Source organism: Struthio camelus, chromosome 2 (genome assembly GCF_040807025.1).
Source record: "Struthio camelus isolate bStrCam1 chromosome 2, bStrCam1.hap1, whole genome shotgun sequence".
NCBI classification, from domain to species: domain Eukaryota; kingdom Metazoa; phylum Chordata; class Aves; order Struthioniformes; family Struthionidae; genus Struthio; species Struthio camelus.
Genome location: NC_090943.1, coordinates 2,272,913 through 2,284,012, shown reverse-complemented (window position 1 = coordinate 2,284,012; position 11,100 = coordinate 2,272,913). Strand labels below are relative to the sequence as shown.

At 45.4% G+C, this 11,100-nt stretch overlaps 1 long non-coding RNA gene across 5 annotated transcripts in view; it reads right to left on the bottom strand.

Moving 5' to 3' along the window:
* Positions 1-1,205: 1,205 nt before the first annotated feature.
* Positions 1,206-11,100, bottom strand: part of LOC104150111 (uncharacterized) — a 57,340-nt gene continuing 47,445 nt past the window's right edge. For 4 of the 5 annotated variants that reach the window (XR_011139489.1, XR_011139486.1, XR_011139488.1 and 1 more), the window contains one exon: positions 1,206-4,373. This is a non-coding gene — a long non-coding RNA (uncharacterized lncRNA). Of the gene's footprint in view, positions 4,374-8,063; positions 8,295-11,100 lie in introns of those variants that run through there. The other variant, XR_011139487.1, reaches the window with a different exon arrangement.

Sequence of the window (11,100 nt, the reverse complement as noted above, 5' to 3'; positions counted from 1 at the left end):
TAAAATTTTCCACCTCAGGCTTACCCTCTATCTTTTTCTAGTATTTCATTTTTCCGTAGAATGTCTTTACTGTAAAAAAAAGGAAATATCACCAAAATATTTTATTTTAAGTGAAGCCAAAGTGAGTCCCTTCTTTTTCCAAATACCCCCACTTTTCTACTTCATCGCCTTGAAGAAAACGTATTCCCCTGATCTCTTCTCGACCCCATCAATTATAATTGGCCGATATCCTGGAGTGTGAGGGTTATAAAAGTTTTAAGATTTGAATATTTACTTCGATGATTTAGGAATCTTCTTGCCATCTGTATAAATATCTTATCCCTCTAGACATGTTTATAGATAGATAGATAGATAGATAGACATTTATGCCTGGGATGGCCTAACAGTTAGATAAATAATATAAATAAAGAGGAGCTCTCTTTCAGCAAAGTATCATTACTGCAAGGCAGATGCCATTATTTACTGAATGGGAGCAGCAGCAATCGTATAAAATGATTGAACTGTGGTACACAGTTGTGTGCAACTGAGTTCGCACATGCATATGCACTGCATTTACTGAGATGGTCATGGATGAGCAGACAATTACATTCATGTAATTATATTCATGCGAACAAGGGAATATAGCAAAAACAGCTCCCCACTCAGACTGAAATCCGCTGCTTCACAGATGTGCCCAGCTGCACAATTAAAAGTGAATTTAAGAAGATAAAAGAGTGAAAAACAGCCTTAATTTCCTCCCAGTCAGTTGCACCTCTGGAATTGGATGACTTTTTTAGGAGACGCTCCTGTGGGAGAGTAAGGTGTAGTGCCTTTAGAAACCAGTTTCTTTCTCTCCCAGCTCAAGATCTGACTTGCTTTCTTGACAATGAAACCCCTTCCAGTAAGACTGAAGCATTTGGGGAAACCAATGGCAGAGAGTCCTGGCTGAGGGCAAGGTCCTCGCTATTAATCCTGCAGTGTGCTAGGGGTCCAAATGAGCGGCTGAATCAGCCCATGCAGAGTTCCTCTTTGCAGGGATGACTGATAGTTCTCCTTAGATCACTGCTACAATCTAAGACCTCACCAAGACTGAACATTTAGCAATTAGCCGACTAAAATACCTGTTTAGCAATTAGCCGACTAAAATACCTGGTAAACCCCTCCCATGAAGGCCTTCACACAGCACCCTGCAGGGAAAGGCACCTAAATGTTGAATAGGTGTCAAGCATGCCAGGGGACTGTGGCCACACAGGCAGCTGCGGCTATCATCTCGTCTCATGGCGTGACACACGCATTGTGCCAGGCGGTTGGAGAGGGTAGGAGGAAGAGTAACTCCTCAGCTTCTTCCATAAATCCACACCTGGTTGCAACACGTTACTTCTAGGAACCAAAGTGCCCTTCTGTTTTTCTGGTCCACGGAACAGTGGCATAACTGGACGCTGACTGCAGACCCATAACAACTGCTAGTAAGTTATGGTCATCACAAGCTAATTCAAAACACTATCAATTTCTGGTAGAGCATAGATTATTGTTTAAAGTACTGTCCCAGGAGTCAGAAGAGGATATTAGGATATTATTTCTGCTTTTGATTATTTCTGGCGTTGGATGCATCCAGGTGTCCACAGAGTGCTGCAGGAATAGTCCAGCTCAAGTTGTCTGCTGCAAATCTTTATCCTTTCTGCTCCTCAGACCCAGAAAAAAGGCAGGTGAACCAATTGCAGCCATCCAGAAAGTCATTGCATCCGGGTTGTGCTTACCTCTGGGCTAGGAGATGGAGATTTGGCTTAATCTGGAAGATCTCATGGTTCAGGAATTCAAGTGGGTCCCACCATATCTGGCTTCAGTTCTTGCCCCTGCAACAAACCTTCGACAAGTTATTAAGACTGCGGTGAGCCATATTGCCTTTTGGGGGAGATGGGAGGCAGATAGGCTGAAAGACTATTGTGCCCCATCACCACGTATGAGGGTCTCAGCCTGCCAACATAATCTCCCGAACACAGTTGTCTCAAAATGCTCTGGGTTCGTTTAAACAATTTAAATAGCAAACTTTCCTCACTCAAAACACTGTGACAGAACCCATCTAAGAAAGAATAACATACAGTTATGCTAGCAGATTTTAGGGGCTGAAACTTTTGAACAGGTAAGAAACTGCTTTGTACGTATGCATAGTCGGGAGGGGAGAAAGGTTCAAAAATCAAAGAAAGAGAAGAAATAAGGTGGTACCTACTACAAAAAACGAATAAATATATATATAAATATCACAGCTGTATGCATACAGATAATAAAGATCATGTGTGTATGTCTGCACATAATTTATCTACGTAACTTATCTCTATACAGAAAGAGATCTTCATCGGTCTGTTTATTAGTTCATGGGGATTAAGAGGCAACCTCACGATTTAGGGAGTCGGAGTTGTGGATTTTTAACCTTCAGAGGACAGCAGCGTTGCATTGATGGGCCCTCAGCAGCTGGAGGCGTTGATACTTCTTGGGTCTCTGCGAAGAATTCATGTTTTTAGAAGGAAAAGCCGTCACTGAGGCAAAAAGGCTGGTGACTCACATGCCTCTCTTCATTCCAGCGCACTGGTTAGTCCATAAAGTTGCCAGGGTGCAGGTGGAAAGTGGCCCCAGATGTGTTACCAAAAAAACGACGGCAAAACGCTGGCACCATTGCCAGTGGAGATGCAAGCTGGTACAGGTGGCAGTGACGAGGGATGCTTTTGAAAAGCACATTTGGCGGCAGGCATCATCAAGGAACTCTGTCACTGACATTAGTTAAAAAACAGTTTTTAAAAATGCCTCAGAAACGACTGTCTTTTGTTCGCTTGTTTGTTTCATTAATGCAAGCGGGATGCCCAGCTTTTGGCTGTCCGTGTGCAGGGTGAAGGGCTGCACAATTTGAAGCGCGTGAGAAGGGCAGATTTTTTCAGCAGCTGAAGACTGTGCTTTCTTTAGGCTCCCTGGAGAATTGAGGAGAGCCTTCCTGATCGTTCAGCCTCTCTCCCTCTCCAGGACCTCAAACACCAGGCAGCACGGCTGCCCCTTGGGTCCTAGAGAAGGACGGAGTCTACAAACTCATTCCGAAAATTACAACAGTCTGAAACAGGAATTGGATGAGTGAGTGTGAAAGAGCTGGGAATGGCCAGAACTGAATTTGCGCAGGCCACGGTTTTGCAGGGTGAAATGCCTGCCAGCCTGCCCGCCTGCATCCCAAACTGGAGCTGGGAATTAGACCCTCTGCTCCACTAAATTCAGCCAGGAAAGAAGAAAGAGAAAATATTGACTTTCTAACTGGTGCCAAGGAACGGACTAAGCTCCATCTCTAAATGGAGCAATCTGGTCTGAGCCTTCTGGTCCTTTCATATCCTTATGCAGTACGCTTAGGCAAAACAGTATACATAAAATAACATTTTGGCTGCAATGTTGTTTTCAAGCCACGTTGGAGCCAATTTCTCCCTTCTCTCTGTCGCTCTCTTTTAAAATAAAACAACAAACCGTATAATAATAACAATAATGAAAAGATTTATCCTAAGTTAAATGACTGGTTTTGGGGGATCAAGTTGCAGGACCAAAATCCGTAACTCTGAGGGATTTACAGTCCCTTTTCTGGTGATAAAGGCAAAATTGTTCACAGCCCTTCCCTTAACGTAAAAATCCTGCCTTCTGCTCCTCGGCCAAGCCTCTTGCCACCAAGAGACTGTGCTTTTGTTGGAAGTGCTGAGCACAAATGATGGCAAAGAGCCTGAAGGACAGGACTTCAAAGTCGTCTGTGGCTGCCTCCATCATGGGAGGGGAAGGAGGAGGCAGAAAGCCTATTCCATTTATAAAGTGTGTTTCTGCCTCCTCCTTCACTCGGGACCCACAGCTCTCAGTGTCTTTCTTCCCTTGCATCCCCTCTCCTGCTCCTGGGTTACACAGAAGTCAGATTTGCCACTGATCTTTAGCAAATGTGCTCCTTAAAACAAAACGGCTTGGTAACATGCAGCTGGGCCTGGTTTTGCATCTAGTCCAGTTTCTGAGGCCATGAGATGGGTGGTTCAGCCTCTCCATTGCCCTTCGTGGTCTTCTGTGCCATCAGCAGTGTCATACCTGTGCTGAGCATGAGAGTAAGGACTCACACCCATTTCCCCCAAAGCCATCTCTGGAGAGCAATGTCCCAGACTTGGCTCCAGTCTGTGAACTAACTTAGTCGGTTGGCAGCTCTTTTAAACTTCCCATTCCTCTGCGTGCCCTAGGGTGCCCCTGGAGCAATGGGTGAGCCCATGACTTCGCACCCTGAAGGGTTACAGCACCATCTAGGAGGACCCTGCGATCAGACAATGTTGACCAGGAAGCATTTTTCTCATGCACAGACGAACCCGCAGCCCCTTCATGACCTAAGGCAGCACCATGTCCTGCAGAGAAAAAGCAGAGAAAAACAGAGCTGCAGTTAGCAGCATCTTCCAGTCCATCTTCATGGAGACATGATCGAAAAGCCCAAAGGACCCACGCTTTTTGGCTGCATCAGTGGGATTCTGCAAGGATATAGAAAACTTCAGGAGTTAATTCATTAGCAGCAAATGCGAAGTCCCGAGACCTCGGACATGTCTTTCTTTGGGTTCATGTCATAGACTTTCTCTCTCCTGTCTCATTTTTACAGCAACTTATCTCACATTGTGCATTAAGTACAGGCTAGAACAGGTCTTGCAGGACCCAGACCTCTAAAGACTTTGCAAAATAACAATTTTTGTGCAAAAGGAGCTGATCGCACCTTCATTTGGCTTTCCTAGTCTGGCCATAAGCAGACACTCATGCTCTGAGCCCAAGACTCTCTCCTTCAGACTTTATTTCCTGCTTTCTCCCATTTTTCTCCTCTCTTTCTTCCCCTTACAACAGCTTACCTTCACATCTGAAACAGCACAACCGGCACCAAGATTTTTATAATAGTACTGGACAAACCGGAAGACATTGATGCCAATGTCCTTGTCTCTCAGATTACAGATGCCTAGGAAAGAGTACAAGGACTCTTGAGGGCAGGTGTATTGTACTAAAACAGCTCAGTACTTTCCCAGCCTCCAGTAGATTATGGGAAAGGAATTACCTGAGCAAGTGGCACTTCTTGACTTTTCCTAGCTGTTGATGCTGTTCGTTTCTCCTCCAACCAATTTTTCTGATTTGTTTTTCTTTTTTAGCCATGCACACCTTATCATCCACATCTTCCCATGTCAAGGAGCTCCACAATTTGACTGGATGCTGTGTAAGTCCCTCACTCCCCTTGGTTTCCTTAGAAACTGCTGCCTGCTCATTTAATTTGTTGGTCACTAGTTCTGGCACAAAAGAGACAGTGAACAAGTTACTGTCTGCTGGCTGCATTTCTTTATAGACCTCAGACATCATCTTTTCAGCCTGAAGAGTCCTAACTCAGGCATTCCTCCTACAGAAGTCCTTTCTTGCCTTCGGTAATCCTTGCCACCCTCTCTGAACCTTTCCCAGTTCTGTTTTCTCTTTTATTGGTTCTGAAGTGGTGGAGAAGCTGAGATGGTGGGTTTTTGCTAGGGCAGTGTTCCTTCTACCTGGTCTTATCACAGCATCTCAAATTTATATCCCCCATGTTCTTCCAAGGTCACATGGTTGAGGGAGGTGAGTCTTTTATCCTGGAGGAGCTAACGGTTGGCACAGATTGCAGCATCCAGAATGAAGCTGAAATGGTTCAAGATGCATGCAGAACTGCTGGGGCTGGTACAACTGGTAGATATAATCCTCCTTGATTAAATTATAGAGTGTTCACAAACCTGGGAATGGCAGTTCTCTTTCCTCTGACCAAATGTCTGTTTTCAAAGTGCTTGAAAGAATTGCACAAACGGTAAAAGATCCCCTTTTCTGTAGCATGCAGCGACTCCTGCAGAGCACAACGGATCCTGTTTGGCACACACTAATAAAGGATGCTGCATCTGACAAAGAGATCTGTCTCTGGTGATGAGGCATGGATAAAGTCACCACCTATAACCCCGTGCCATCTCTATAAGATTTCTATGGCCGACCGGCTCCATCTTTGATTCCTAGGACATTGATGAGACATAAAACAGCTACCAGAAATAAAGCTAATTGTAGCACACACTGGGATAGGTCATTGCTGGAAGCCCTGATTCAGAAACACTCATCTCTGCGTCACTGGGAATCTTCATATTCTCCTGGAAATATTCATCTGTGAGTAGCATCGGTCCCTCCTCCCCCTTTAACTGAATGACTAAGTAAAACATCGATTCAAATCCTTGCACACAGCTCAGCCTCTGCCCTAGAGTGGATTATTTGCATCCTTTTGCAGCTTCGGCCAATTTATATTCTTCAGAGAAGCCAAACTTTTCATTCCAAAATTTTTAAGGATTAATAGAAGGCTTGAAAGCTCCCAAAATGCAACAAAATGATTCCTAGTACTCCAAAATATGTGTAATATGCTTTTATTCTTATTTTATGAAGAAATCCCATGAAATTAATACATTTTGTTTTCCTCTAGTCTCTGACTGTTCTTTTACTTGTTCATGTATTTGTTATTCATCCTGTGGACCAAAAACATTCCTTATTCGTACAGCTCTATTAAATATTCTAAAAACATAGGGTGTAAAATTTATGGCCTTCATCATTTATTACTTTAAAGTAGAATTTTGTTACGATGCCCACATCTTAGCCTATCAAGCATTGCAGAATATTCTTGTGAGATATAGCCTAGATTATAAACTTATAATGTCCCAACATGGAAAAATGAGTTCACATAACCTTCTTTGAAATCATCTTTTCCAGATTTTTCACAGTGTCATTGCAGAGCTGACATTCAACCTTTAATTAAATGGTATGATGCCAGAGTATATGTGGGGTCCCTCTAGTGACGAGACTAAACAAGCTATAGTCTTGCTGCTGCTACTAGAGCGATTTCTGTCGTGGTCAGGGGTTCCGTTCCTCATCATAACCAACATTAAGGCACGTCCTTAAGGTATATGAAGCACAGCTGGGAGTGGAGTACCCAGTAAGCTGGGAATTCTCCCATCCCATCATCTATTTCAGGAACTTTCCTGCTAATATTGCTACATAGGATAAAGCTTGATGCTGAACTTTTTGTGCTGGAACAGCTGAGACGAAGGTATTTTGTTCAACCAACAGATCTGTGGGAGGCGCAGCTTTCTGTGAGGAGGTGAAAAAGAGAAAGGGATCGCAGAAGAAATTTTCTCCAACCTTCTTAAATGAATTAGAGTCTAGAGAACTCTGATGATGGAGTATGTTATGAGGTAACTTTCCCCTCCTCAAAAAGAAACATCCCAAGAATGGTCTCACCAGAACCATCGGATGCTCAGTAGTAAATCTCTTAGCTGACATCTCACTTTGGTAGATTAGGTGGCTTGCAGTGCGAACATAACTTCAAGATCTGGCCCCACTGCCAATCCGGTCTTGCGACCTAGTTAAATAACACCTTTGGGACAGGTGCTCTGCGGGTAGTAAAAAGAAGCTTCCTTTCAGGTTGGCCTCCTGGCCTTTTGGTTCACTTGATGCATGTGAGGAGGGTGTATCCCAAAATAACAGTACTAATTGAATGTAATACCTAAAAATCATCCCACAAAAATGTAATGGAAAAAGAAAAGGAAGGGATACAACTAAAGAGAATCCAGCCTTGTAGCCAAATATTCCTACATCTCCTCAGGCAAAGCACAAGCCTCTTTGAAGTGGCATCTTTTGCAAGTCCCCTGTCAGACACAGCAACTGCATTTATGGTCCTGTCAAGAACAGACCTCCGCTCCCAGCTATGGCCTATGGTTGTGCCCTTCCTATTCAAAAATCCCGGAATGGGTGGGAGAGAGGAGGTGTGTCCTTGGATGTGGGGAAAGGACAATTTCCCATTGAGTATCAAGGCATCTTTCAGCTAGCAGAGAAAATCAATGTCATATTAAGAGTAAAACTATGTGTTCTGAGCTGATTACATCTAACCTCTGGGGGCTCCAAAATAAACTGAATCTTCTAGAGGTTTTGACACACACCCCCAGCCATTCCCCACTTCACAAACAAACTCCTTACAAAGGAGACCTTTTTTTTTTCCTCTCTCTTTTTTTCCTCTCATATATGCTAACAAGGCTTGAATTGTGTTGCACGCTGCAGAGAACAGACCCCCTTCACCCTGGTAGAATAACCCCGCGGCTTTTCAGAGCGCTATGTATAGAAATCTACTGTTTTCCAGGGGCAGCGCTATGGATTAGGCATGAGGAATGTCCTTCGGATCTGGATGGTGGTGTTTGCAACTGCAAGGGCGCCTGAAGGATCAGGAAGGGCATACCACAAGGCTCTTAGCCGCACTGAAAGACACAATACATCGCAGTTTGGGTCAGGCCAAGCTGGTTCTGCATAGGAGCATTTCTTACCTCCCAGCACTGGAGATCTGATGTGTCAGAGCTAGAGAGAGGAGTCCTCAGCACAGCACTACCAGCATCCTGCACGGGCATGAGAGTGTGCAAGTGATGGTGTGACACTGGAAGGAGCCCTGCCTTGTCTGTGGCCGGGGAAGATGCCTTCAAGCCTTGAACACTGAAGCACAGAGCCTCTCCTTACGAGCTCTGCGTAACAGGACATGCTGCTGTTTCCTTGATGTGATTGCCAGCCATGAGCTTAATCTCCAACAAAGATTTTAATGAATTCTTTCTAGTCTGTTGAGACTGCAGATTTCTCATAGTAGGGATGCCCTATGGTTTCCCAGCACGAGATGCACAAGGGTCCTGGAGGGTGGTGGACTATTCACATACATGGTAGCCCTTCCTATCGTATATTCATTGGGGGAACATACCCCATTGCCCTGGGGAGAAAGTCTCCCCTGTTCATCAGAGAATAGACCTGTCTCTTGAGCTCCAAGCAAACGCAGGCATCTATATGTTTCCTCTGTGCAAACTGGAAGAGGGAGAGAGAAATCCAGAACTAAACAGACTAGAAACCTGACCTCTTTTCAGGGGAAAAATATCACTTCTTTTTCCTTTTCTTCCCCTTCCACCAGCCCATGAAATGCATCTTTTTTAATTTCCTGTAATTTAATTAAGAGAGGAGTTCACATTCGTTAAAAGTGTACCCGCTCAGTAGCCCTCTATGCAACCCAGTCAAAGGGAGTGAATGAAGGTTCTGTAAAGCTCTCCCTCTGTCCAAAATAACCTTTATTTCAGCCCCATCCCTACATATTCCTAAACAAACAGTCAAAGCTACAGCTTTCATTTGTGAAACAAGGCATCCCCTGCTTTCATCCTCCTCCCATAGGCTGCTGAATTCCTTTCCTGCTCGACATGGACTGGGAAGGACAGGATACATGGCGGGGAAGTGTATCTGGAGGGCTGATGTATGCAACAATGGGGTAACAGCTGATAAATGCTCAGTGCTGTGGACAATAGGAGTCGCGTTGTAGGGTAATGGCTGGTGATATAATGATTAATACCAAACACAAGCCAGAGATCAGCATGGACATTGAGCACCTCCGTTTCTGATCCAAAATGAGGTCTGAACTGAGCATTATCTTCCCACCACTACCTAACCTGTGGTATTGACTTGTTTTGTTTGTTTGTTTGTTTGTTTGTTTTAAATTAGCCCAAAAAGCAGTGGAGAAAGACAAAGTCCAAGAGTGGTTTTTACCCAGGGGGGAGCAGCTGTAACATTCTCCCCAGCCCACCTTTAGCATTACCCATACAGGGTGCTCACTGCATATGTCCCAGACTAGTGACACGCCAGCATATGCAGGTGTATGGACCTGTCCCCAGTCCCACTAGCTACATCTGTACTGGTGAACGAAACAGGGAACATACCTGAGCACTGATTTTTGGTTGTCTATACAGCTGTCAGCATAGTCTCTGGTGTCCTTTTTGTCCCGGGCTGCTCGGCACTTTCCTAGACAGTTCCTGAGCAACGGTTGGGGATAGCAGGGCCAGGAGCCATTCCCCACAGACACTTTGGATGTGGCTGTCCTGTTTCGGAAGGCAATGGAATTTAACAGCATGCACGTGCTGCTCCATGCCTGTTGGCCTCTCCAGGCCAGAGAATGATTCCAGGAATATTTAATTTACTATTACAGATGTAGCCAGCCACTGCAGCCTAAGAAGCAGGAAGCTCAGACTGCTTGTCAGCAGCTGGGTATCTGGTGTTTCGCAGGAACAGGGTCCTTGTGGAAGCATGTAAGGTGCCAAGTAGCTCAGTACTTTAATTCATCTGGATCCTGGTCCTCAGGTCGTCCATACAGCATAGATGTAAATTAATTTCCAGGCTCTCTTGTGGCTTGAATCCACCAGCTCCCTTTAAGAGGAAACCTGAGTACTGTTTTTCACCTTTGAACACTTCCATGAAGACCATCCTACATCACAGAATCACAGAGTGGTTGAGGTTGGGAGGGACCTCTGGAGATCATCTAGTCCAACCTCCCTTCTCCAGCAGGGTCTCCTAGAACACATTACCCAGGAACTCAGGATTGTGTCCAGATGGCTTTTGAATATCTCCAGGGACGGAGACTCCACCACCTCTCTGGGCAACCTGTGCCAGTACTCTGTCACCCTCACAGGAAAGAAGTTTGTCGTCACGTTCAGATGGAACCTCGTGTGTTTCAGTTTGTGCCTGTTGCCTCTGGTCTTGTCGCTGGGCACCATGGAGAAGAATCTGGCCCCATCCTCTTGACACTTTCCCTTCAGATACTTATACACATTGAGGAGATTTCCCCCTGAGCCTTCTCTTCTCCAGGCTGAACAGGCCCAGCTCCCTCAGCCTCTCCTCATAGCAGAGATGCTACAGTCCCTTCACCAGTTTAGGAGCCCTTCGCTAGACTCGTTCCAGGAGGGCCATGTCCCTCTTGTACTGGGGAGCCCAGCACAAGTGGACACAGCACTCCAGATGGGGCCTCACCAGGGCTGAGGAGAGGGGTAGAATCGCCTCCCTCCACCTGCTAGCAACACTCTGCCTAATGCACCCCAGGAGACCATTGGTCCTCTTGGTCACAAGGGCACATTGCTGGCTCATGCTTATCTTGTTGTCCACCAGCACTCCCAGGTCCTTCTCGGCAGAGCTGCTTTCCAGCAGGTCAACCCCCAGCCTGTACTGCTGCATGGGGTTATTCTTCCTCGGGTGCAAGACCCTGCACTTGCC